Raw genomic sequence first — 12,050 nt, 5'->3', positions numbered from 1 at the left:
TCCACCAAGACCGCTTGGCCCCCTACCGCCCCGGAACAAACTCGGTTGTCCCTGCAGCCAGCCCGGAGGCCAGCTCCCAGGACAGGGAAAGCGCTTCCCCCTTGCAACCACCGAATAGTTCACCAGCTGGTGGCCCAGGTAGGAGCATTCCGGCTCCAGCTGACTCCCAGCCCGCTGCACCTGTGCTCCAGCGCGGCCAGCGTATCCGTCGACCACCCCCGGGACTCTCTGACTTTGTGAGACATTAAGTGTTGGGCCAGCGGGACGTTCGGCCCTAAGATGGGGGCTGTGTAACGGGCACGGCTGGACTGACTCGCCGTTGCCACCTGTCGTCGAATAGGGCGCTGTGCCCGGAGCCAGTCCCCTACATTTGGTTAATGTGCAGCCGTGGATGCTGGGAGTACGAACTATGGTAGGGGAGAAACTGAATTATTGTTGTTGTGTTTATTTGTTGTTACTGTAAAAGTTTGCGTACTGTTCTATGCATTTCCCTGTAATTGTTATTACCCTTCCGGTGTTGTTTGATATATATGTGAATGTCACCCTGAGAGGCAGAGTAGTGCTCTGGTGTGGGGAAGGGCTGTGTGTGTGTGTTCATAGAGGGCGCTGACTTGCTGTTAGCTGCTTAATAAACTGCATTACCTAAAAGAGCTATTGTGTGCGTGTCTCCGTTAATCCCTGTGCTCGCTACAATATATATATATATATATATATATATATATATATATATATATATATATATATATATATATATATATATAATTGCGATATGGAGTCTTGCATGCCCCGGTAGCTACGAAATGGAGTCTTACCATCCACCTCAGGTTGCTTCAACCGGAGGTGCATGCAATGATATATATCTTATTGTATTACTTGTATTGTAACGCTTGAAATGTTTTTGCTTACGATTGTAAGTCGCCCTGGATAAGGGCGTCTGCTAAGAAATAAATAATAATAATAATAATAATAATATATATGCATGCCCCGGCAGCTAAATGCTTAGTTACGGCGCTGGGCAAAACCAAAGCCCATGGCCAGTATACAATATTTTTCTGTATGCATTCTTTTCTGTTGAGCACTACTGACACCGTTGAAAGGGTGAGTCTTAGGTCGCCTGTGGATACATTAGTCCAATCAATGCGTCTGAACCTGCATGCGCGAGTAAATACCATCCTAACTCCTAACATCCAAAAAAAAAAAAAATAACAAGTAGTGGAGTAGTGGTTAGAGCTCTGGACTCTTGACCGGAGGGTCATGGGTTCAATCACTGGTGTAGGACACTGCTGCTGTACAATTGAGCAAGGTACATTACCTAGATTGCTCCAGTAAAAACCCAACTGTATAAATGGGTAATTGTAGTAAAAATACTGTGATATCTTGTAACAATTGTAAGTCGCCCTGGATAAGGGCGTCTGCTAAGAAATAAATAATAATAATAGTAATATATATATATATATATATAATATATATATATATATAATTGCATGCCCCAGTAGCTACGATATGGAGTCTTGCATGCCCGGGAAATATATATATGCCCCGGTAGCTAAATGCTTAGTTACGGCGCTGGGCAAAACCAAAGCCTATGGCCAGTATACAATATTTTTCTGTATGCATTCTTTTCTGTTGAGCACTACTGACACCGTTCCCCCCCCCCCCCCCCCCCCCCCCAGATTTCTGCCAGGCAGTGGCTTAGCCACTGTGTTAGGATCGTTCACACTGAAACATGTGTAAGAAATTGCAATATTGTTATATTTTTCGCTTCCCATTATAGCGGGGCGGACGTGGCATGGGCGGCGCTGATTTTTCTTTTCGCTCACGGAAAGAACTTTTTTATTTACCGCGTTGCTATCAACCAATGAGAATACATAAGCAAGCTGTACTTGCTCAACCCCAAACACAGATGCATGAAACATATATGCTATCATTACTGTATATGCTATGTAGCCTAGCTACTACACACATAGATGTGGTAGAGGACATCTACTATGTAATGAGGAGTAGCCTATGTATTTACATAGAATGCACTCGCCTCATGACATATCTTATTGCCAGCTGACCTCTCCAGCAGCCAGCCTACTAATAAGATTATTATTTTTCACGGATTGTGCAGCCAGCTTCATCAAGGGACGGTAACCAAGTCCATCCAGGTCTTGGAGATGGAGTGGTAAATGTACAACCTGTTATTAATTGAATAACTAAAGAAATAAATCAGAATGAAAACAGTTCTGGACGCTGCTGAGAGAAAACCGGCAAAACTGTTTCAATTCCTGAGTTCGATTACCTACTTGTTTTCATTCTGATTATTTGTTTAGGCTACAACGTGTCCGTCAGCGAATGTCAGTGCAGTGTGATACCAAAAAAAAATGAGTGGTTGGATTTGCTGTCAATCAACCAAGTTTTTTGTTGGATCAGCTGTTTGTACATGTTTTTGTGTTTAAAGGCGCTGTAGTTATACAATGTAGTTAATGCAACTGTGTACACAAGTCCCTCCTCCCCCGAACCTCCAGAAGATTAGGTACCATCGGCAGTCCTGCGTCAGTCAAAGAGTAATTACATTAGTCAGGATTTGTGAAATTAAATAAAATGGTTTGCTTTGCTTTGAACACCAAATGTGAAATGAACAACCATAAGTACGAATGAAATTATATATAGTTACTTATTATCATAATGTGAAATTGAAATCTGATGCGCATGTTAAAAGTTCAAGTCCTTTGCTTCGTATTTCCTTTTTAGTTTTTAAACGGAAGTGTTCTGAACTGAATCTCTCTTTTTAACTATTTTGCACAACAGTGTATTTGGTTATTGGATCTTCTGTTAAAAAAAAAAAGTTCTTTATTTTTCGAAAATAAAACGTCAATGCACTAATAAGAAATCAGGTTGCCAATTTCACCACTGTGACTATTCACCTTCAAAAAGTTACCATTGCCACCCTCTCCCGAAAAAAAAATCCTGGCTACGCCACTGTTGCCAGGGTTTATTATTTAAAAATGCGCAGTTTATTTCAAACTTTCAAAACATAATAACATAACAAAGATTGTCTAAGACCCTTCACCGTTATATTTGTTCTCGTGTGAGACTTTCACTTTTTCAGTCAGCGAAAATATGTGCTAAAACGGAGTGAATTTGAGCCCTGTTAAAATGGCAAAAATACAGCTACGTTTGGAGTTTTTCTACAACAAAAAAGCTAAACCTCCAACGTCAGAGACATCAACAGAAACCGAACCTGACTCTTCTGTAGTTCAGAATGTTACGAACAGCACAAGAGTGTGACGATCCTTCCATTTCAAACGCTCAGGTTAGTGCAGGTGTAGATGTCTGTCGATAAGAGACTCTTGCCTGTAAAGTGTTGTTTGCAGCTCTCTTGATTGTGACAATCTGGCGTAGAACTGTTTGTGATGAAATATCTGGTAATCTTAGAAAGCTAGCTTAATGTTTACATAAAAATGGTTAAATTCGGGCATCGGGTTTGAGCATTTTTTTTTTTTCGGGGGGGTGGGGACGGGGGGGGTTTGGTGATGGGGGTGCTGTGCCCCACCAGTTTTTCAAGCCATGAGTCGCCAATGGGCGGGGTTAACCAAATAATTTAAAGTGGGTGGGGCTAACCACATCATTTCATAAACCTTACTTGTTGTGCACTTCCATTTACTATATCGGTATCAGGGATATTATTTAAATAGTTCACACTTGGGTAAGAAAAGAATAGTATTATTATTTGTTTATTTTAGCAGACGCCTTTATCCAAGGCGACTTACAGAGACTAGGGTGTGTGAACTATGCATCAGCTGCAGAGTCACTTACAATTACGTCTCACCCAAAAGACAGAGCACAAGGAGGTTAAGTGACTTGCTCAGGATCACACAATGAGTCAGTGGCTGAGGTGGGATTTGAACCGGGAACCTGGTTACAAGCCCTGTTCTTTAACCACTGGACCACACAGCCTAATACAACATTTATATAAAATATATTAAAATATCATGATATAACAAGATTTGTTTAAATGATTATCCAGATACAGTATAATATACATAAGAAATTGAAATTGACTTTCAGCACACACAAAAAAAAAAGAAAGTAAAACATCTTTGGTGATCTGGGAGAGGAGAGTGCTGCAAGTTCCTTATTATTTCAGTGTTTCAGCCACACCTAATAAGATTGCATGAATGGCATTAACACATGCTCACAGTCCCTACACTGGGTAGAATGGAATTGCTCTTCCTGTGAAATGAGAAAACGTTTTTCACAGTAATCATTACCCAACATCCTTTGAAGACCTGCAGCAACATATAAGCAAGGTTGATAAGGACTTCAGTTAAAATTCTGGTCTACCTGGATTAGTTTCTTGTGGTTTTACCCTAGAAGATAAATATCTAGAATATGGGAATATTGCCTGCAAGTGAGTAAAATGTTTTTCTTTCTTACGTTAGAAGTTGTTTCACCTTGAATGGAACTACCATATATTTGCAGAAATTAACTTTCAATGGATACTATGTCTCAAGTTAGAAATACGAGTTTCATTAGAGTTAATTTTGTTCAGTTTAAATAATAAGTAATGCAAATAAATACATAGTTTTAAGAATACAATTTTATCTATTTCTACCAACCTTCATTGTTTTGTCTGTTTCAGACCCCTCTACATAGGGGCAGGAATAGCCACAGTCAGTGTGACCACAAGCAGGCAGACAAGCAGCAGTGACCTCATCTTCAGAGCTCAACACTGAACCACAAGCATGTTGAAGGATGTTATATAGCAGTTTAGCTTAGGGCTCCTCTCAATTTCAAAAACCTCACAAAACAGCAAGAGAATGATATAGCAGTTTGGTGTACTGTAAAGCCTATAAAGTGAGATTTGGAGTGAAGATCTTTTACGAATGTTGAAGTATTGATGGATTAAATAATACTTAATATTTATGTAACTTCTGGACTTACAGAGACTAGGGTGAGTGAACTATGCATCAGCTGCATAATGGATTTAATTATGAGTTTTTGCCACTGAACAACACAAAAAAGTCCATAATGTCAAAGTGAAAAATAAAATCTACAAATTGTTCTAAATTAATTACAAATACAAAACAGAAAATAATTGATTGCATAAGTATCACCCCCTTGAGTCAATATTTGGTAGAGGCACCTTTGGCAGCAATTACAGCCACGAGTCTATTTGTATAAGTCTCTACCAGCTTTGCACATCTGGACACTGCAATTTTTGCATCTTCACGAGCTTTCCAGGCCCTGACGCAGAGAAGCATCCCCATAGCATGATGCTGCCACCACCATGCTTCACGGTAGGGATGGTGTTCTCAGGATGATGTGCGGTGTTAGGCTTGCGCCAAACATAGCGCTTAGCGTTGTGGCCAAAAAGCTCTATTTTGGTCTCATCACACCATAGAATCTTCTTCCACTTGGTCTCAGAGTCTCCCACATGCCTTCTGGCAAACTCTAGCCGAGATTTGATGCAAGTTTTTTTCAACAATGGCTTTCTTTTTGCCACTCTCCCATAAAGGCCAGTTTTGTAAAGCACCCGGGCTATTGTTGCCGTATGCACAGTGTCTCCCAGCTCAGCCGTGGAAGACTGTAACTCCTTTAGAGTTGCCATAGGCCTCTTGGTGGCCTCCCTGGCTAGTGCCCTTCTCGCCCGGATACTCAGTTTTTGAGGACAGCCTTTTCTAGACAGATTCACAGTTGTGCCATATTCTCTCCATTTCTTAATAATGGACTTTACTGTGCTCCGGGGGATATTCAATGCCTTGGAAATGTTCTTATATCCTACCCGATTGGTGCTTTTGAAGAACCTTATTCCGGATTTGCTTTGAATGTTCCTTCATCTTCATGATGTAGTTTTTGTTAGGAAATGTACTAACCAACTGTGGGACCTCCCAGAGACAGGTGTATTTAACCTGAAATCATGTGAAACACCTTAATTGCACACAGGTGGACACCATTCAACTAATTATGTGACTTCTAAAGACAATTGGTTGCACCAGAGCTTATTTAGGTGTGTCATAGCAAAGGGAGTGAATACTTATGCAATCAATTATTTTCAGTTTTATATTTGTAATTAATTTAGAACAATTTGTAGATTTTATTTTTCACTTTTCACTTTTTGTGTTGATCAGTAGCAAAAACTCCTAATTAAATCCATTTTGATTCCATTTGTAACACAATAAAATGTGGAAAAGTCCAAGGGGGGTGAATACTTTTGAGTGTCACTGTGTGTATATATATATATATATATATATATATATATATATATATATATATATATATATATATATATATAATGATAAGTCAGTCCGTCCTATAACCTCCAGATGTCCACATGACCAAATACAAATTCCCCATAAACTGATCTAAAGAATAAATAAGTTATTAACACATTAACTATTGGCTAATGAGTAATTATAGCTATAGAAATTGAGGCAATCAAGGCTTTTGGTTTTAGAAAAAGAAAAAAAACATGACTGTGCCAGATTACAAAATGTACATCAGTACCCATTTGCAGTCATGCACTGTGACGACAATATATTTTTCATAATCTGCCATTTATCTTTAGAACATTATAGAAAGGCTTTAGTAGACAGACATTTGAAATTACTGAAAAAAGAGATCTTAAAGTTGCAACCCTTAGCATATAGATGAATCATTTCCCTGATGTTAAAAACCAAATTGCAACCAGAGATATATTTTTTTAAAATATTGCTCGAGCAGGAATATGTATTTTAAAGATCCTCAAGGAGGCTAGTAATCCAAGATTCAGGGCCACACTGTAAATGGCACTGCCTATATCTTGAAGAAATACTTAAATAAAAATATTATAATAGAAATCCCAAATCCAAGAAAGAAGATAACCACTCTAATTTTTTTAAGCCTTTAAGAAATTGGATTTAAAGCTTGATTAGTCATTAGCCTTTTCTGTGTGTTAATTCATCATGACAAAATTGGTAATGTTTAATTATTGTTAATTACACATATTAGGTGTACTCCACTGACATTGTGTGGTTGTAGGACTAATTTACAGGTCAGAAAACCTTTAAAAGATTGCATGAAATTCTCAAGGACTTATTCAAGTGTTAAAGCTTTGTGAACACAACAAAACAGCTGTCAAAAGCATTCTGTCTTAAAAAGACATAAATCCATTAAAATGAACACCCTCCCACCAACCCACATCCTTCACACACATGCATATACACAAACACACACAAGAAGAATACCAATTTCAAAAGATACCAAAATAAACTCAAGAACAAAGAGATTTTTATTTTTGTTCTTTATTAAAATGTCTTCATCTAGACAATGTGGGGAAGCTATAAAAAAAGGCCAACAAGATGCTCGGATATATTGTGATAAGTGTTGAATTTAAATCAAGGGAAGTAATGTTAAAACTTTACAATGCATTAGTAAGACCTCATCTAGAATATTGTTCTGGTCACCTCGTTACAAAAAGGATATTGCTGCTCAAGAAAGAGTGCAAAGAAGAGCGACCAGAATTATCCCGGGTTTAAAAGGCATGTCGTATGCAGACAGGCTAAAAGAATTGAATCTATTCAGTCTCGAACAAAGAAGACTACGCGGTGATCTGATTCAAGCATTCAAAATGCTAAAAGGTATTGACAATGTCGACCCAGGGGACTTTTTCGACAAGGACCAGGAGTCACAAATGGAGATTAGATAAAGGGGCATTCAGAACAGAAAATAGGAGGCACTTTTCTACACAGAGAATTGTGAGGGTCTGGAACCCGCTCCCCAGTAATGTTGTTGAAGCCGACACCCTGGGATCCTTCAAGAAGCTGCTTGATGAGATTCTGGGATCAATAAGCTACTAACAACCAAAAGAGCAAGATGGGCCGAATGGCCTCCTCTCGTTTGTAAACTTTCTTATGTTCTTAAAATGTTTGTTTACTTAGGCATGAGCATGCTGTATATGCTATCCTGACACAGATACATGATTTACTAGCGCAGGATTAAAAAAAAAAAAAAAAAAAAAGAACAATATTTGGTTATCAGGCCAACATGCATTTGACTGTGATTTTTCTGCACTTCGACTGGCAGGATCACAACGTCACTTGTTGGATCCACCTTCACATTAGGACAGGATCAGCTGTATGCTGGGGAAAGGTGAGAATCCTTTTAATAAAACTTCCCATGTAGTTTGTTTAATGTTTGGTATCACTTATCCTCAAAATGGGCAAAATCTGCTACGATCACAAGATATATGGTGTCTGATTTAGTTGCTTGATAAGGAAGAAATCTAGATGGTGCTATTTTTTCATCAGCGTGTGTCAACATTCTATAGAACCATTGAATAGTAGACCCCTCTATCTGGTAAATAGGGGCATATTAATCAAGCTTGTAAAAACTGAAGCATTTCACTTTTTTTTTTTTTTATAAATTTAGTCGTTGCCAATTATTTTTTATTATTTTCTCCCCAATTTGGAATGGCCAATTATTTTATTATGCTCAGCTCACCGCTACCACCCCAGGGCTGACTCTGGAGGGCGAAGACAAGCACACGCTGTCCGGTTTCATCCTAGGAATCTGAAAAATAGTAATGGCATTTGCAAAGTTGTTTCTATTATCAATAATTGTATTAAGAGTTCCAAAATAATGCAATGTAAACAAAAACTGACAAGTTTAAATATCTTTTAATTGATTTTTAAAAAACAAATTAAAAAAATGGACTAACTGAAGGTGACATGTTTTCTGATTGATTTGGTAATGAAGTGCCACATAACACTGCAGTCTAGGGAATGGCTACAGGAAAGATAACTTACTGTTACAGGAGCCTCCTTTTTAGCTGATATTACAGATAGGCAGCCCAGACAAGGTCTTGGACGTCTCTTTGGGTTGGCTTCGAATTGTCTCTTTTCTCTGATCGGAATGTCTGGAGGGGAGGTGGCCTTCTGGTAAGATAGCAATAAGATTTAAAAAATGACATCTCTGTAAAAATTAAAAAAGGCAGTACCCCACCATCAAGTATAATTTTACACTAAAATATTTTGTCTTATTAACTTTAATTAACACCAACGATATTCATTCACAAATTAGTTCATTGTGTAAACATATCCCAGGGTTTCTACTGCGCATCTCCTTCTACCTTCCTTAGCTCCACACATTCCCACAATCCCCTTCTGCTACTGCACACTCTGAAAAGAGATCCCACTGGATGAGATTGTTTATTACATCTTTAAAGGGAGCGTATAAAACCAATGAACTACTCCATTGCATGTTAAACTTATTTTCGATCAACCAATGAGTTAGAAATAAGTGTGCATGACATGGCCAGTGACTGTGACTTATTCGTGCTGCAAATGATTTGATGTTACACCACCACTCTCTTACTTCAGACAAACACCACAACCCCTAGTCCTTTACACATTTACACATTTTTTATAAACAAAACACAAAATATCCATATAAGATGGATATGTGTAAAAGATCTGAATCATTGATATGTCCAGAGGGTGAAACAATGTGGCAGGGAAATGGTTCATTTTTATGGGACAGCACTGGTAATGGAACCTAAGTTAAAAAAAATAAAAATAAAATCAGGAAGATAAGCTGTGTACCAAACATAGACAATAACTCAAAAGTGAATTAAGTTTCCGATTGTATACCTGGCTATACACAGTTACTACTGATATAAAGACATTTTGGCTCATCTAACCTAGGTCTATGGCATATCCTGAACACAGATTATTACAAAAATATGATTTCAAACAGCATACAAATGTAAGGGGACAGAGAAAAATAATAATTTGAATCTATCTGTCTCTCTAATGCGGGTTCCTAAACATCACGTTGTAATTCTAATTACCTTTTCTTGTCCCTTGTCAAATCTACCCCATACTGTGCTGGCTTGGCCGCCTCCAGCATCTTCACCATCTCCGTCCAGCAAGGATACAACACCAGGAGAAGCAGGTCTTTTTTTACAAATCTGAAAAAAATACATTTGTATTTTAGATGTAATTTCTTGTCACGGGACATTATGTAAATGCTATTATCCATGGTGCTTACGACAAACATTTACACTTGGGTCTCTTTGAGAAAGACATTACTAAATCTCAACAAAGAATTTGCCATGCTTACAATTTGCCTATGCTTATGTATACATATACATCTCCTGCCACGTAAACTCTAAACGATGAACATGACATATCAACAGTATGTACAGGATAGAATAAGAATTAGCAATGAAATGTTTAATCACAGTCTGATGAGGGATTATCCAGATGTATGTAAAACTGTGTGACATTCACAATCTTGTATATTATCATTAATGTATACTCTATAATGTTGATGCTAAGTTTCCTGTCAATTGGATAAACAGTTTGTAACAAATTGTGTGTGTGTGTGTACAGCCACCTCCACTTCATCCCCTTCGCAATGGATTTCATCCCCAGCTGGGGATAACAGAGCTGGTATAAAAATCCAACTGTAGTCTCCCTTGGAGCACCAGACAGTGGCATGAATAAAGAGATTAGAAATTGCCCGCTTAGAGGGTATAAACTCTCTCTTTAAAGTTTAAAATTACCAGCTTTTAGTGGTTGGTGTCCAGTCGTCATTTTTTACAGTTTCTTCGTTTCACTTTTCCTTTTGTTCACTCATCCTGGTGCAATATATATATATATATATATATATATATATATATATAAAATAAAGAGCTAGTTATAACTTTTAAATGAATCTTAACCTCAAAAACACTATCAGGGGGTCCTCGAGTGGCTCACCTGGTAAAAGCGTGGTTGTGTGGTCATACAGCACAGGTTCGCGTCCTGGCTGTGCAAAGTTGTCGGTCTTCGCTGTGAATTCCAAAGGGAGCGTAACATTGGCTCTGGCACTCCCGTGGGTTAGGGAAGCAAAAACAAAAGGGACTGTTTCTCCTCATTGCGCTACAGTGAACCCTGCTGGCCAGGCGCCCTGTGAGCTCAAAAGCGGACACCTGCAGGGCTGGCCTTTGTCCTCCAGAGGTCAGTAGCTCGCTGACATCCGCTCTCGAGTTCCTGGGTGTAAAAGAGGATAATAGTTTGGTTGTGGGATCGGAGGACGCCCACTGAACCTTTGGATCTCCTGAGCTGTGTAAGGAATTGCTGCGATGAGGAGAAAAAATAATTGGACATTCCAAATTGGGGAGAAAATCGGGGGTAAAATAATTGGGCACCATTAATTTGACTTTTTATATATTTAGCCGCCTGGATAGTCACACTGTCCATTCAATCAAATACATATGTTCGTGTTCGCTTTTTACACACACGATACAAAAATATCAAGCAAGGAGTAAGTTAGTTACAAAGGGAGGAAGGAGGATTGAAATAATATGACAACGCATTAACCAACAAACACAAACATCGAATTAAACTGATTATATTTATTCTTATTTTTTAAAATAAATGTGAAAATTATGGCACAATGTACACCGTTTAAGAATGACTAGAATTTTTTTTTTTTATTTTAAACCCGGAGATTTACCTTTCACTCCCGAGTCCTTGTGCACTTTCGCACTTCAATGAAAACAACACACTCTGCTGGTCCCTGACGTCAGCCACGCACTGAGTCCGTGTTACAGTGATGCAGTATGGAAGGGCCAAAGCCAATCAAATTAGCGTTTTTTTTTGTTTTGTTTTTTTTGGAGGAGGGAGGACTAACGAGGGGGAGGGGCGGGGGGCTTGAGAGAGTTAACCCTTTGTGGAGCAGATAAAATGACTTGACAAAAGACGTTTAAGATTTATCAAAATTATTGGTAGGGACAATTCAACGGTCCCTTGACATTGGTAGGGACATGTCCCTACCGTCCCTAGCTAAATCTACGCCGGTTCGTGAAATAGTAGACTTTGTAATGTCTCCTGTTGTGAAAAAGTCGTCACTTTCACATTTGCAGATTTTAATTTGAGAATTTCTCAGCGAATTTAATAGACTGTATCCTGGTAATTTTATACCAAAATTGCATTACTTGGTACACTACCCCAGATTGCTAGCTGAATTTGGACCACTTTGATCACTTTGGTGCTTACGTTTTGAAGGAAAGCACCAGTACTTTAAGCGGCTTGCAAGAA

General features: G+C 38.6%; 1 long non-coding RNA gene across 1 annotated transcript; it reads right to left on the bottom strand.

Annotated features, from left to right (window-relative positions):
- Positions 1 to 8,516: 8,516 nt before the first annotated feature.
- LOC131736696 (uncharacterized) lies at positions 8,517 to 9,932 on the bottom strand. Its single transcript, XR_009328300.1, has 3 exons — positions 9,815 to 9,932; positions 8,772 to 8,900; positions 8,517 to 8,535 (listed from the first exon to the last, which is right to left on the bottom strand). It is a non-coding gene; the product is annotated as an uncharacterized LOC131736696 (long non-coding RNA).
- Positions 9,933 to 12,050: the final 2,118 nt, after the last annotated feature.

The sequence above is a fragment of the Acipenser ruthenus genome, unplaced genomic scaffold, assembly GCF_902713425.1.
Source record: "Acipenser ruthenus unplaced genomic scaffold, fAciRut3.2 maternal haplotype, whole genome shotgun sequence".
Classification (NCBI taxonomy): domain Eukaryota; kingdom Metazoa; phylum Chordata; class Actinopteri; order Acipenseriformes; family Acipenseridae; genus Acipenser; species Acipenser ruthenus.
The sequence above is the reverse complement of the archived record's forward strand: the minus strand, read 5'-3'. Positions and strand labels throughout refer to the sequence as shown.